The following is a 15545-nucleotide window of genomic DNA, read 5'->3' as shown; positions in this document are numbered from 1 at the left end:
AATGGAATCTGTCACTAGGCTTTTGCCTCCCAATCTGAGAGCAGCATAATGTAGAGATAGAGATCCTAATGCCTGTGACTGTTACTTACTCAGCTGCTTTCTGTAGTTTTCATAAAACAATTGTTTTATCAGCAGGAGGTTATCACTGGAGGATTAGGAAACCTGCTCTCAGGGTAAGTTCACACAGTGCGTTTTTCGCAGCGCTTTTGCGCAGTTTTCGGGTGCGTTTTTGCTCAGAAAACTGCATGACATTGCTTCCCCAGCAAAGTCTATGGCTATGTGCGCACAGTGCGTTTTTCGCGGCGTTTTTGCGCGTTTTTCGAGTGCGTTTTTGGCCTCAAAACTGCAGGACTTTGCTTCCCCAGCAAAGTCTATGAGTTTTCATTTTTGCTGTCCGCACACATCTGTTTTTTTTACCTGCGTTTTTGAGTTAAAAAAAAAAAAATGTCAGTTCTTTCCTGCGTTTTTCTGCGTTTTCCCCCCATGCAATGCATTGGAAAAACGCATCAAAACGCAGAGATCAAAAACGCAGCAAAACGCATCCAAAAATGCACCAAATCGCGGCAAAAACGCATGCGGTTTTTTATGCGTTTTTTCGCCGCAGGTGCGTTTTTGTACGTTTTTAGCGGCCAAAAACGCACAAAAACGCAGCGTCAAAAAGACGCAGTGTGCGAACCTAGCCTATGAGTTTTCATTTTTGCTGTCTGCACACAGCGTTTTTTTTCAGCTGCGTTTTTGTGGTGCCACAAAAATGCAGCATGTCAATTATTCCCGCGTTTTTCACTGCGCTTTTCATCCATTGAGTGCAATGGGATGTTGAAAGACGCAATGAGAAACGCAAATAGCTGCGTTTTGGTGCGTTTCCAAGACCAAAAACGCAGCTATAAATGCAGGAGGTGGGTAGTAAAGTGACATGTACAGGAAGAGGATTCCTTCTGTCAGTAAACACAGAAGCGTGAATCCTCCCGGTACCGTCACCGCCGCTTCCACCTCCCGTCCTGGGCATGTATGCTGCCGTGCGGCGCCATGTTCGGGTGGGAGGTGGAAGCGGCTGTGAAAACAAAAGTGAACAGTAGAAAAGAAAAAAAAAGTCATACTCTCCTGTCTGCAGACTCCCGGTGCCATGCCCGCTCCCAGATCCTCCTACTGGTACCGCCGCTCCGGGTGTGTGCAGTCTCCCCGGGTACGTATGCCTGCAGGATGCAGGACCTGGCGATGGATCACCTGATGCAGTCACCTGACGCATCAGCTGATCGTAAGTCTCGGGCTGACGCCGGCGCCCAGCCGGTTATCAGCGGATGCGTCAGGAGACTTCATCCCTGATTACCGGCAGCTGCTGCAGCGATCGGAGAGGATCAGACTCCCGCCCCATCGCTCCAGGAGCTGCCGGTAATCAGCACATAAGTGAGTATTTTTTTTTTTTTTGCACCGATGCATCAGCTGATTGTATAAACGGCTTTTATACAATCAGCTGATGTGTGATGTGATTCAGCCCCTTGATCCTGACACATCATCTGATCGGTTTGCCTTCCAGCAAACCGATCAGATGATATTGGATCCGGATTGGACGGCGCGGGACCCTTGACCCAGGATTACTGCGGAGGGGGGTTCTTTATTTCAATAAAGATGGAGTCACTAATTGTGTTGTGTTTTATTTCTAATAAAAATATTTTTCTGTGTGTTGGGTTTTTTTTTTTATCTTTACTAGAAATTCATGGTGGCCATGTCTAATATTGGCGTGACACCATGAATTTCGGGCTTAGGGCCAGCTATACAGCTAGCCCTAACCCCATTATTACCCAGCGAGCCACCCGGCATCAGGGCAGCTGGAAGAGTTGGATACAGCGCCAGAAGATGGCGCTTCTATGAAAGCGCCACTTTTTGGGGTGGCTGCGGGACTGCAATTCACAGCGGGGGTGCCCAGAAAGCATGGGCACCCTGCACTGTGGATTCCAATCCCCAGCTGCCTAGTTGTACCCGGCTGGACTCAAAAATTGGGCGAAGCTCACATCATTTTTTTTTTTTAAATTATTTCATGAAATTCATGAAATAATTAAAAAAAAAAGGGCTTCCCTATATTTTTGGTTCCCAGCCGGGTACAAATAGGCAGCTGGGGGTTGGGGGCAGCCCGTACCTGCCTGCTGTACCTGGCTAGCATACAAAAATATGGCGAAGCCCACATCATTTTTTTTGTTTGGGGGGGGGGGCAAAGAAATCCTGCATACAGTCCTGGAAGGAGGATGCTGAGCCTTGTAGTTCGACAGCTGCTGTGTGCTCTCCTGCATACACTATTGGATGGAGGATGCTGAGCCTTGTAGGTCTGCTCCCCCTGACTCTCCCTCAAGCATACAGTCCTGGATGGAGCATGCTGAGCCTTGTAATTCTGCAGCTGCTGTCTGCTCTCCTGCATACACTATTGGATGGAGTATGCTGAGCCTTGTAGTTCTGGAGCTGTCTGCTCTTCTGCATAAACTAGTGGAGAATGAAGAAGACATTGAAGAAGGAAATGACATCAGACCTTTTTTTTTGTTCACTGATAAAAAACGCATAAAGACGCAGTGAGCAAAAACGCAGCAAAAAAACGCACCAAATCGCGGCAAAACGCGTGCGTTTTTTGCCGCGGGTGCGTTTTTGTGCGGTTTTTGCAGCAAAAAACGCACAAAAACGCAGCGTCAAAAAAACGCAGTGTGTGAACCTAGCCTTAATGTTGCTTATTTGTGTGGGTACCAAGGATCAAAACGTTCACAATAAACACACCAATGACCTTTAGTACAGTCATTGACCTATAAAGATGGAGGACAGCAACAGTCTTTTCCATTCATGCTTGTCTAGTTCTGCAGCTCAGCCAATATTATTTGGATGGGGCTACAGCACTGGACACAGCTTCACTTGGATGGCAGCTTTTTTGTCTTATTAAAGAAGAACTCCCATGAATATTTTTTTATTTCATTAAATGCGTGTGTGCGTATTTAGTGTAGTATGTATGTGTTATATACTCACCTACCGCCCCTTTCTCTAGGATCCAGTGCCTTTTCACTCCTCTTCTCAGTGACGTCACCATTCTCCACACTCTTCGGAAGTCTCAATTACAAAGTCAAGCCTAGGAAGCCTCGTTCTGATGCTCTATAGACTAACATTGTAAAAGCCGCTTTCAGGCAGGGTGACCAACTTGACTGTTTATTTCTTCATGGATGACGTATCAAAAAAAAAAAATCACAATGATTTTATAGTAGTTTCTGCCCTGATGAAGAAATTAATATTTCGTAACGCGTAGACCAAATAAAGTACTTGGCTTATACTTATACGTCTTGTCCTCTTCACACCCACCGGCAGCGCGGGTTTTAACCCTTCAATTCCTGTCTCCTGACTTATTATCCAAGCCACTGCAGCAGCTGTGATATTAAAGAGGTACTTCACTACTCTACAATAGTGGTCACATCCCTGTAACACTGAGACAGAAGGCCTTTTCTAAATAGCTTGATCAGTCAATTCTGCTTATGAGCAGCGCTATCGCGGTCCACTCATCCCCATGAAGTGACACCCCCCCAGCCCCCTGTGCTGTGTGACCTCTGGGATCCAGTTATGTCACATCAACCTTCAGTTGACCTGACATCACCGAGGCCTACCCTGTCTTCCTGAGTGACTGGGCTGTGGTTGGCATTTCACCGCCCATCACAGCCCAACATCGTGTCTGCTTGCGGCGCTCTGCAGTGAGGGAGAGAGAGCACGTGATATGTGAAGCTGGGATGTAATGAATGGTGAAACTCAGCCCACAGCCCAGTCACTCAGGAAGACTGGGGCCAGACACGGTGATGTCGGGTCAACTGGAAGTTGATGTGACATCACCGGATCCCAGAGGTCACGGAGCCCGGGGGCTCACTTCATGAGGATGAGTGGACTGTGATAGCGCCGCTCAGAGGCTGAATTGGCTGAACAAGGTATTTAGAAAAAGCCTTCCCTATCAGTTTTACAGGGATGTGTGGCCACTATTGCAGAGTAGTGAACCACCCCTTTAAGCGATTGTTTGTGCACACACAATCCCTACCAGGTGAGCACTTCTTCCTTCAGTAACACTGGTAATATACAGTTAAGACGCTATTGCACTTGTCTTCCTTTTTAGCTTATTCCAATAAAAAAAAAAAAAAAAACGCAGACATTTTCACCAGACATACTGGAAAACCATAATAAGGCTATGTTTCACACACTGCATTTTTTGTTAACCACAAAGATACAGCATTTTTTGTCCCCCAAAAAAACACACCCGCGGCAAAAATGTATGCGTTTTTGATGAGTTTTTGCCGTGTTTTTACCGCATTTTGCCCAGTGGGTTTTTTTTAAAGTCTAATCTATTGCCTGGAAGGGCTCTCGTTTTTCCAGTGTTTTGGAGAAGAATTGACTTGCTGCATCTCGGCTGCATCTTCAAAAACGCAGCCAAAAAGATACACAGTGTGAACAGCAATACAGAAATCTCATAGACTTTGCTGGGGGAAAGAAAGGCATTCATTTAGGTGCATCTTTGTGACCTCAAAAATGCACAAAAAACGCAGTAAAAGATGCAGTGTGTGAACATAGCCTTATCCTTAAAGGGGGCTTTACACGCTGCGACATCGCTAATGCGGAGTCGTTGGGGTCACAGAATTTGTGACGCACATCCGGCCGCATTAGCGATGTTGCTGCGTGTGACACCGATGAGCGATTTTGCATCGTTGCAAAAACGTGCAAAATCGCTCATCGGTGACATGGGGGTCCATTCTCGATTATCGTTACTGCAGCAGTAACGATGTAGTTCGTCGCTCCTGCGGCAGCACACATCGCTATGTGTGACGCCGCAGGAACGAGGAAGCTCTCCTTACCTGCCTCCCGGCCGCTATGAGGAAGGAAGGAGGTGGGCGGGATGTTACGTCCCGCTCACCTCCGCCCCTCCGCTGCTATTAGGCGGCCGCTCAGTGACGTCACTGTGACGCCGCACGGACCGCCCCCTTAGAAAGGAGGCGGTTCGCCGGTCACAGCGACGTCGCCGGGCAGGTATGTGTAAAGGGTCTGGGCGATGTTGTGCGGCACGGGCAGCGATTTGCCCGTGTCGCGCAACAGATGGTTACGGGTACCCACACTAGCGATATCGGGACCGATATAGCAGTGTGTAAAGTAGCCTTTAGACTATAAGTGATCAATGTCTCCAGCCCATAATTCTCTTATGAAGATATCAGCTGCATTCACTGTAAAAAGATAATTACAGTCAAAATTATTAGTGATGGGCGATCCCCCGATGTTCGGGATCGGGAGCCTCGCCTGATCGTTTTGTAAAGATCAAGATCAGGGTCGAAATAACGCAAACTTACGTCCAATGACTGAACTCGAGCTTTACAGTTATGGGATGGGGAGGGGGGGGCTGTTGTACAGACATTGGCCTCCAGACTGGTCACATAACTATGACGTCATCGAAGGTCCTGTTAACTGAACTTTGACTGTCACTCTGCGAGTGTCGCATCTGCATCACCCCGTACAGCCGCACTGTCCTGACAGGGGTGGTCGGCTGCATGTATTTCCATGCAGCTGAGGCACTCCTGTCCTGAGAGCGCCAGGCCGTACGGGCTGATAACGTTGCGAGACTGGCAGGAGTCATCCCCTCACTCTCAGCCTGCTTCTCATTCTGTACAGAGTATTGTAGCAGAGCTGACAATGCTCTCTGCTTCTCTCTCTGGAGAGCAGTTTGTCTGTCTGAACAGAGCAATGAAGCAGAGCTGAGTGTGGACTACGTCGGACTAAGGAGTTTTTTATAATAAAGATGGAGTCACTAAATGTTTTTTTTGTTTTGTTTCTAATAAAAAATGTTTTTTTTTCTGTGTTGTGGTTATTTATTTACTGTTAACTACAAATTCATGGTGGCCATGTCTAATTTGGCATGACAACATGAATTTTGGGCTTAGTATCATCTGAGATTACAAAGCTGGTATTAACCTGCTTACTACCGCCACCAGAGCCACTGGATAAGTCGAGTAAAGCGCCTGGAAATGGCGCTAAGAAACAATGCGCCATTTCCAGGGGTGGCTGCGGAGATTTCCAGCCCCCAGGTGCCTGGATTTTTTAAAGCACCGGTATAACACTGGCTTTAGTTTATATCTGAAAATCCTTGTGGTTGGTCCTCTTTAAAAGGGAAACTGTCAGCAGATTGCTATGTAATCTGAAGAAAGCATGCTGTAGGGGTTAACACAGATTTCAGTGATGTGTCTCTTATCACACTGTATGCATTTACCTGCAATGTTTGTTTTAGCTTCAGGAGATTGTCATTAGCTAGAGGACTGCTAGTTCAGTAGGCTCCCTACTGTGATTAGCAGCTCACGGTCTATAGACATTGCATAAAGAGAGCCTGGTGTGGACAGCTTTCTCAGCTCTGCTGCATTGTTAAATCTAAAAAGTCTGATTGTGTAAGAACCGCTGCTACAAAGTGATACATTGTTGGATTCTTTGTCTCTTCTACTACATCATAATGCTCTCAGATGACATACCCAAAACCTGCTGATTCTCTTTAATTAGCTCAAAAAACTGCTTCAAAGATAGTTGCAGAAGTTGAAGGCTGTTCATTTCCATTGATCTAATTTATTCATTTCATAGATCTGTAGCCAAGAGACCTTTGAAAACCAAGCAACAGTCATAGAAACGTTGTGAATAGTCACAATTTACTTCCGCACATAAAGGTAATAGTCAAATTATATTACTGTTCAGTGATTTCTGCAATACAGATTGTTGTGACAACTTCAATTTAACTTAATTTTCCTGCAAAGCGCAAACGCCTTTTTAAATGTGACATGCAGGTCACACAAAACCTTCACCATGATTAAAGTGATTGTGCAGGTAAACCAAGAAACAAATCAAAGCAAACATTCCTCACCACCAAGGAGGCTTAGGAAAATCACAGGATGGATAGGCATGGTAATGATATGCAAATGATGACAAAATGGAAACATTTTCAAAGAATCTCAAATTAATCAGCAAGAGTATCATGTGCAAAAATACACGCACTTATATGGCTTGGCTGCTATCAATGAGCTTATTAAAGGGAACCTGTCACCAGTTTTTTGCCCTATAAGCTGCGGCCACCACCAGTGGGCTCTTATATACAGCATTCTAACATGCTGTATATAAGAGAGCCCAGGCCGCCGTGTAGAAAGTAAAAATCACTTTATAATACCGAACGGTCGTGCTGCGGTGGATTTGAGTCAGATAGGCGTCTGTTCTCCAGTGCTGGTGCCTCCTCTTTCGGCCATCTTTTTCGTCCTTCTTCTCTAGCCGTGGTGCATGACGCATCCTACGTCATCCACACTTGCCGGCATTGAGGTCTTGCGCCGGTGCACATTGATCTGCCCTGTACTGGGCAGATCAAAGTATTGTAGTGAACCTGTGCAGGACCGGCGAGTGTGTATGACGTAGGACGCGCCATGCACACAAGCTTCAGAAGGAGGACGAAGATGGCTGAAAGAGGAGGCGCCAGCACCGGAGAATGAAGATGCCTATCTGACTCAAATCCACCACAGCGTGACCATTAGGTGAGTATTATAAAGTGATTTTTACATTCTACACAGCGGTCTGGGCTCTTATATAGAGTATGTTAGAATGCTGTACATAAGAGCCCACTGGTGGTGGCCGCAGCTTACAGGCCCCAAATCTGGTGATAGGTTCCCTTTAATGGTTGTTTGAGGAATACTCTGCCACACTGAATGCCCTTGCTACATAAAACATCAAGATCCACTGCTGACAGCTCCCTTTGGAATTTTCAGTCAGTGATGTCACTTATGTGCTCTATGGGAGACAAGTCGAGAGACTATACACGATATGGTAGCACATTTAGGCCATGCAGGCTGTTCACAGGAGCACAAGTAATATGCGGCCTAGCGCTGTCGTATTTAACCCCTTCCCAACCAGGCGATTTTCCGTTTATACACTATTTTTTTTTCACTCCCCTTATGCCAAAAGCGGTAACTTTAATATTTTTCAGTCAACATAGCCGTTTGAGGGCTTGGTTTTTTTGCGGGATGTGTTGTACTTTTGAATTGCACCATCAATTTTGTCATGTGATGTACTGGAGACCAGGAAAAAAAAAAGCAAGTGTGGCAAAATAGGTAAAAAAAAGTTAAATTCCCCCGTTGTTTACTGGGTTTTTTATCTACAGCGTTCATTTTACTGTGAAAATGACCTGGCAGTATGATTATTGCGATTGGTAAGACTGAAAAGATACCAAGTATGCACAGTTTTTGTTTAATTTAAGTGGTAAAAAAAATATATGTTAGTTTATGTCGGCATTCTTCCAAAAAGAAGTAAATGTTTGGGATATACAGATCCGTGAGGACTTGCTTTTTGCGCTCCGAGCCAATGTTTTTATTAATGTAACCTTAGGGTAGATAGGTGTTGATCGCCTTTTTTTCCTTTTAATTTGTGTTGTTTAGGCAGACGAAAAAACGCAGTTCTGATTTTTTTTTTTTTGTTATGCCGTTTATCGGTTAGATGAATTTAGTTTATATTTTGATAGATCTGACATTTACGATATCAAATGTGTATTTTTTACTTTAATGTTTCTTAATTTTTAGTGGGAGAAAAAGGGAGTTATTTGAACTTTTATGTTTATTTATTTTCTTCATTTTTTTTACGACATTTTTTTCAAAATATTCACGGTATTTGATAGTTTCTTTTGGGGACTTTAATGTGCAAGGATCTGATCGCTTGTGCTATAAACCGTAATGCCACAGTATTGCTGTATACAGCAAGAATCACGGTCTTCTATGAACGCCATCCATAGGCTGGCTTTCACAGGAGTACCATCATGACAGGCAAGTGGGTGTTCAGCAGACCCCCAGCTGTAATGGCAACTCATCTGTGGCCCGCGAGCAGTTGTCGCGGGCGGAGGAGGGGACGCCGCGCTCTCCCACTGCTCGGGTCCGGCTGCCGCTGCGGCTTGCTGCTGCTGCTGCTCGGTGGCTCGAGCGATGGGCCGGATCCCGGGGACTCGAGCGGCGCTCCTCGCCCGTGAGTGAAAGGGAATTGGGATTTGGGATAGTTTATTGTCCGTGACGCCACCCACGGTTGTGGTGATTTGTTGACACCACCGCTGCTCTGTATGGGGATCCCGGGAGCGATGGTATGGAGCAGCTAGATGTTAGTCTTCCCCTCCGTGGGTAGGGGGTAGTTGTCCCGGGGCCCAGTGATGAGGTGGGTGATGCAGGCTTGGTGGGGTGCAGGGACGCGGGGGCAGCTCGGTGCCTTGCGGCCTGAGACGGTGACACAGTTCTCGGTAAAACACACGGCTGGAAAGACGGTTCCCACGGACGGCTGCACTTGCTTTCCCCAGTAGTTGACGGTGACGGTCCCTTTTTCCTGCACCTAAGATGATGATGGTTTCGATGGGTTCCCACCGTTAACCCGCTCCCCGGCTTGGTTATGGGCCGGAGGAGCCCTACTTTGCCCGCAGGCGCTGGCCCTGAGAAACTGGTGCCCTGGCGGTGGCGGTGTCTCTCTGTAACGGTTGGACTGTTGCCTTCAATCGGGACTTGCTTGTTGGGAGACCCAGAGGTCCCCTTCACTAACGGATTTGGCAAATTCACAGCGACTCCTAGCCTTGCCGGGATCCGAAAGGCCCCTGCCACTGGTGCTGACTGCTCTTCGTATACCGCTCCGGTACCGCCGGGCCACCACCCGTCCGCGGTCCTTCCAGCAACCTCCAAGCAGTCACCCCTGCAGACAGTCACCGCCGTCTGCTGACCTTGCTGTCTCAGTCCGGGGCACACACCCGGACCAGGCTTTCTTAACTGTTCCTTTTCTGTCACCACTCTCACTGTCCTCCTTTACCACTTCCTTCTACTTCACTCCTCTAAACTGGACTGCCTGGTTCTCCCGCCTCCAGGGCTGTGAACTCCTCGGTGGGTGGAGCCAACCGCCTGGCCCACCCCCTGGTGTGGACATCAGCCCCTGGAGGAAGGCAACAAGGATTTTAGGTTAGCCTTGGTGTTCCTAACTGGGGTGTAGGGTGTGGTGGTGTTATGACCTGTGACCCCTGGGTTGCCCAGGGCGTCACACAATCACATCACAGGTGCACCAATGGGTGCATAAAATGACGCAACCTTTAACGATGCACTGTAAATGCCGTTGTCAGAGATTGACAGCGGCAAATAACAGGCTAGCAGCTACGGAGGGAGCTCCCCTCCAGATGTCACTGTTAGAAGCAGATGATGACTGAATATTACAGCCATAAATTCCCGGCAAAAGGCGGGCTTGGCTTATGAGTCTGCATCAAAGTCAGGGAGCCAGCCAATGACGTACCAGCATGTCATATGTCTGTAAAAAATGGCTTCTTGGGCACATTGGAGGAATGGCCGCACTACTGGCTCCATGACCAAATCAATGTCATGAGGAGCAGTTAGTGTACCTAAATGAAGACAAGAAAGGTCCAGGTACCAAACATTATGCTATTCCACAACATAATCTCAGGAGTATGATTGGTGTGTCATTCCCTCATGAAGGCCTCTTCAAGCAGTTTTCCATGTGGTCTTATAAGGTTAGAAAAGTGGCGCATAATGATCCAATTTGTACTGAAAGTGAAATTAGACATCATATACTAAGCCTAAGGTGACTAACAGTGTCTACATAAACCATCAGAAGACATTTGCACAACATTGAGCTACAAGTCAGATGACCAGGTACAGATGTGCCATTAAACTCAAGCCACCGCTTTCAAACACTATCATGGTGCAGAACATGACGGCAATGGAGGCCGGTTCAGAAATCTACCCTCTTCAGTAATAAGTATTGTTTTGTCTTAGACACAATGATAGCCGGTGGTGACGTGCCATGATGAGGCCTTCATGTTGGATGAAAGACCCCAGGTGCCATTTCTCAACATGACAATGCCAGGCCGCATGTTGCTCATGGTACAGGGAGCAGCCTGCAAGGCCTAATCGTGCTACTGGCAGCGTCTCCAAATTTGTCTCCTATCAAACAGATTGGAGACATCATTGGTTGGCAATTGCAAAAAGAGCTACGAGCAGAGAATGATTTGTGTACTCAGTGCTTTTAGCTTGGCAGAACATTCCTCGGACGACCATCACAAAAATGTTGTCATCAATTGCATATCATTAACATATCTATCAATCTAATGATTTTCATAATCCCATTCCATTTCCTTCTTGGCGTTGCAATTTCAATGTTGACAAGGTTATGTATAGAAATGAAAAAACTTTGAAGGATACTATTCAATTAGGTTAAGTCTGATATATTCCATTATTAAGAGATTTTGCTAAAAATACCTGTTTGGTGGTCTGAGAACAGAGTGAGATGCACGGACCAGTGATTGGTCTACTCAACTGAACTTCACAATCTCTGAAATAAAACCTCCAATCTCAGAGCAAAAGCTATGCTTACATTCAGCATCCTAGCACCAGTGTAGCACTGGCTTTACTTTATATATGAAAATCCTGCTGGTTGGTTCCCTTTAAAGGGAACCTATCAGCAGATTCATGTTGTCCAATCCACAGGCAGCATGAATCAGAGACTTCCTGCACAATTGAAGCCAGGTACATTTTTCTCTGAAACAAACAGATGTTTTAGAGAAAATATACTTGAACTACTTCTGGACCACCCATAAACTATAAAGGTAAGAGCAGTTCACATTTGACTCTGCAATGACATTCTAAAAACTTTTAATGCCCAACTGCACAAGATCATGCAGCTGTGGGGGTTGAATCCAGATGTCAGACACAGCCAGACTCCTGACAAAGGAGATAAACATTGTTTATTACCATGTTTTCATTCTCAATTGCTGAATACACAAGCAAAACAAGCGCTTGTGAATACAGATTAGGAAACACTAAAGTCCACGTCTCACTAAGCAACATTGCTAGCAACATCGCTGCTGAGGCACGACTTTTGTGACGTAACAGCGATGTTGCTAGCGATGTTGCTGTGTGTGACATCCAGCAACAACCTGGCCCCTGCTGTGAGGTCATTGGTTGTTGCTGAATATCCTGGACCATTTTTTAGTTGTTGCTGTCCCGCTGTGAAGCACACATCGCTGTGTGTGACAGCGACAGAGCAACAACTAAATGTGCAGGCAGCAGGAGCCGGCTTCTGCGGACGCTGGTAACCAATGTAAATATCGGGTAACCAAGAAGCCCTTACCTTGGTTACCCGATATTTACCTTCGTTACCAGCGTCCGCCGCTCTCACGCTGTCAGTGCCGGCTCCCTGCACACATAGCCAGACTACACATCGGGTAATTAACCCGATGTGTACTCTGGCTAGCAGTGCAGGGAGCCAGCGCTAAGCGGTGTGTGCTGGTAACCAAGGTAAATATCGGGTTGGTTACCCGATATTTACTTTAGTTACCAAGCGCAGCATCGCTTCCACGCGTCGCTGCTGGCTGGGGACTGGTCACTAGTTGCTGGTGAGATCTGCCTGTGTGACAGCTCACCAGCAACCCGTGTAGCGACGTTCCAGCGATCCCTGTCAGGTCAGGTTGCTGGTGGGATCGCTGGAGCGTCGCTTAGTGTGACGGTACCTTAAAGGTGTTTCCTCCTCTGGACATATTGATCATGTTATCGGTGGGGGTAGGGCGAGGAACAGGAGCTGGAGAGTCTTAGAAGTCCTAGTCAGCTCTGCTAGGAAGTTATGAGGCTGACTTTCCCCTGTAACTAGGGATAATATATCAACTCCAGTTACAATGGAAACTGGCAATAAAAATAATGTATTAAAATGGCCCTCATCCCCAAGATGTGTGAAATAAGTTAAAAAAATTAAATATGAAAAAACAGCTAAAACAAAAGGAAAAAGGATACTGTCAGTCAATATCACTCTTTCTAGCCCTGCCCCATCAAAATAAAAAAAATATGTCCAACAAATGAAAATAATTTTTATGTAAAAGGAGAATGCAGTTCGAAAAGGTTTTTAGTGGTCCTTTGGGTTGTAAAAAAAAAAAAAAATGAAATACATTAAAAAGGTAAAAAACGGATACGTATATGTTTTTGTTTTTTTCCTTTTCCTTTACCATTCCACCCTCCCTGATATTAGAAAACAAAAAGGAACACAAAAATTAAACCCAATGTATGACTAAAAGAGGCAAAAATTATTTGAATATTCAAAAGAGAAAAATTTTAGAGCCATTAGGATTGCATGCACAATAAAACCCCAAAACATGCCTGGTCACAAAGGGGTGAAATGGTCTGGTTATGGTTAAAGATCTCAGTGCTCCTAAATGTGTTTGATAGGTTTGTCACTACGTGAGAGACCTGTCAATCACCTGGAACAGCACTCCAAGTAGCAGGCCAAGTGTGGCGCCGGCCTAGTCTACTCTCCGGTTATGGTCTCCACTCGGATCTTCTCACTATATCTTCTCAGAAAAATATATACCTGACTGCAATTAGGCAGCTAGGCTCTGATTCATGTAGCCTGTAGTTTGCGCAACATAAACAAATTCCCTTTAAACAGCAAATATATATATTTTTTTATAATTAAATGAGTGCTCTTCTAATTGCTAGAAGATCAGTGGAAGGAGTTTGGATTCTCAGACCAGTTGAGAAAGATCAAAAACTTGTGACGTGCATAGTTTAAGAAGGTACCAGGAGGAATGCACAGCTCCTGCCCACACAGAGTGAAGTACGGAATCAAGAGAAAGCATAGGTTTCTCAGCAGTGTTTTCCTGTTGCCTGAGCTTCGCATATCTCGGGGATATTTATTTTGCAATTTTATGGGGTTCTCAGAACCAAGACCCCAGAGATCGGTTTGCTATTAGAAAAACACCCAAATTTACAGTGCTCAGCATAAACAAGTAAAGCCCAACAAGTTTGCCAGCAAACCTTTCACACCCTGTCAAAAATCAACATTTTTTACGGGATACCATACTACAAAATACTCACACAAATGTGAGCCATTGATTGCAAACAAGATTTGCTTTGGACACCCAAAAAAAGTAAATGTTGCTATCAAATTCCTTCAAGACCATGTTTATTAAAAAAGACTAATCCTCAATGAGTCTAAGGGTGGCTTTACACGCTACGATTTCGCTCCAGCGATCTCGTTGGGGTCATGGATTTTGTGATGCACATCCGGCCGCTGGAGCGATCTCGTTGTGTGTGACTCCTAGGAGCGATTTTGGATCGTTGCAAAAACGTCCAAAATCGCTCCTCGTTGACATGGGGGTCCTCTCCCAATTATCGCTGCTGTCACTTGGGTGAAGTTGATCCTCGTCCCTGCGGCAGCACACATCGCTACGTGTGACGCCGCAGGAACGAGGAATCTCTCCTTACTTGCCACACGCCAGCAATGAGGAAGGAAGAAAGTGGGCGGGATGTTCGTCCCGCTCATCTCCGCCCCTCCGCTCTGATTGGGTGGTTGCTTAGTGACGTCGCTGTAACGCAGAACACTAAAGTTTAGATTACGAAATTCTAATTAACACAAATTCATTCACGGGTTAGTCGAATTATTCATTAAACAGGCAGACAGTTGACTATAAAAGAGCATTACTTAGCAAAGAAAATCCTTTCCCATTTCATGCCGTCAGCAATGGCACCACATGAAAGAGAACTGTCACAAGACATGAAAAAATAATAATAATAATAATAATAATAATAATAATAAAAAAAAAAAAAAGGTGAAGGCTTCAAGAAAATCAGAAACAATTTGCTTTGCAGTATACTAAAATAAAAAAACAAAGCCACAGAAAAAAGGAATAAAACTCCTCAAAAAATTTCAAAATATAACACAACAAAGAGCAACAGTATATACCTGTCAAGGTCACAGAAACTGATGCACTATTAGGATGCAGCAGCCCACCTTGATACAGATGGAGGCAACACAGGTGCAAATTATTTTTCTGCTGCATCCTGATAGTCCAATAGTTTATGTGACCTTGGCAGGTAAATACTATCGTCCTTTCTTTGCTTTATTATATCAGTCAGAATACCGTAGCAAAAAAATATTACAAAATGTAACAAAGATGGAACTGCAATCATCTCACAGAGACCCCCAACATGACCACGGAAGTCAACGCCTTAACAGGAGTGTGTGTTGATGAGAAGGGTTAAAGAAAATCGACATAGAAATAAGTTCACTGCAGCTAGCTAAAGAAGGAGAATCCCAAACCAGGGAGTGTTTGTCGAGACACAATATGGCGTGCACTGCAGAGGGATGGCAAGTGTGAATGTTGTCTATTTGCCAGGGTCTATGCTGAAAAATATGAAGACTGCTGGGACTCTATACTCTGAAGTGATGAAATCAAGATAACAGTTCTTGGAACTGATGGCTTCAAAACTGTATAGATTTGCAAAGGAAAGGAGTACAAAGAAAAATTTGAAGTGACTTTGAGTAAAAGAAATACGTAGAAAGTGACACCATTTCTAAAAACTGCACCCCTCAAAGCGCTCAAAACTACATTCAAAAAGCTTATTAACCCCTCAAGTGCTTCACAGGAACTAAAGCAATGTGGAAGGAAAAAATGAAAAGTTCCCCCCCACCCAAAAAAAAATGTTACTTTATCTCCAAATTTTGCAATTTTACAAGGTTAACAG

The 15545-nt window shown here is 45.2% G+C and overlaps 1 protein-coding gene across 2 annotated transcripts in view; it reads right to left on the bottom strand.

Moving 5' to 3' along the window:
- Positions 1–15545, bottom strand: part of WASF1 (WASP family member 1) — a 223208-nt gene that overhangs the window by 135374 nt on the left and 72289 nt on the right. The gene's annotated exons all lie outside the window — the stretch shown is intronic.

The sequence above is a fragment of the Anomaloglossus baeobatrachus genome, chromosome 3, assembly GCF_048569485.1.
Source record: "Anomaloglossus baeobatrachus isolate aAnoBae1 chromosome 3, aAnoBae1.hap1, whole genome shotgun sequence".
Lineage (NCBI taxonomy): Eukaryota > Metazoa > Chordata > Amphibia > Anura > Aromobatidae > Anomaloglossus > Anomaloglossus baeobatrachus.
The sequence above is the reverse complement of the archived record's forward strand: the minus strand, read 5'-3'. Positions and strand labels throughout refer to the sequence as shown.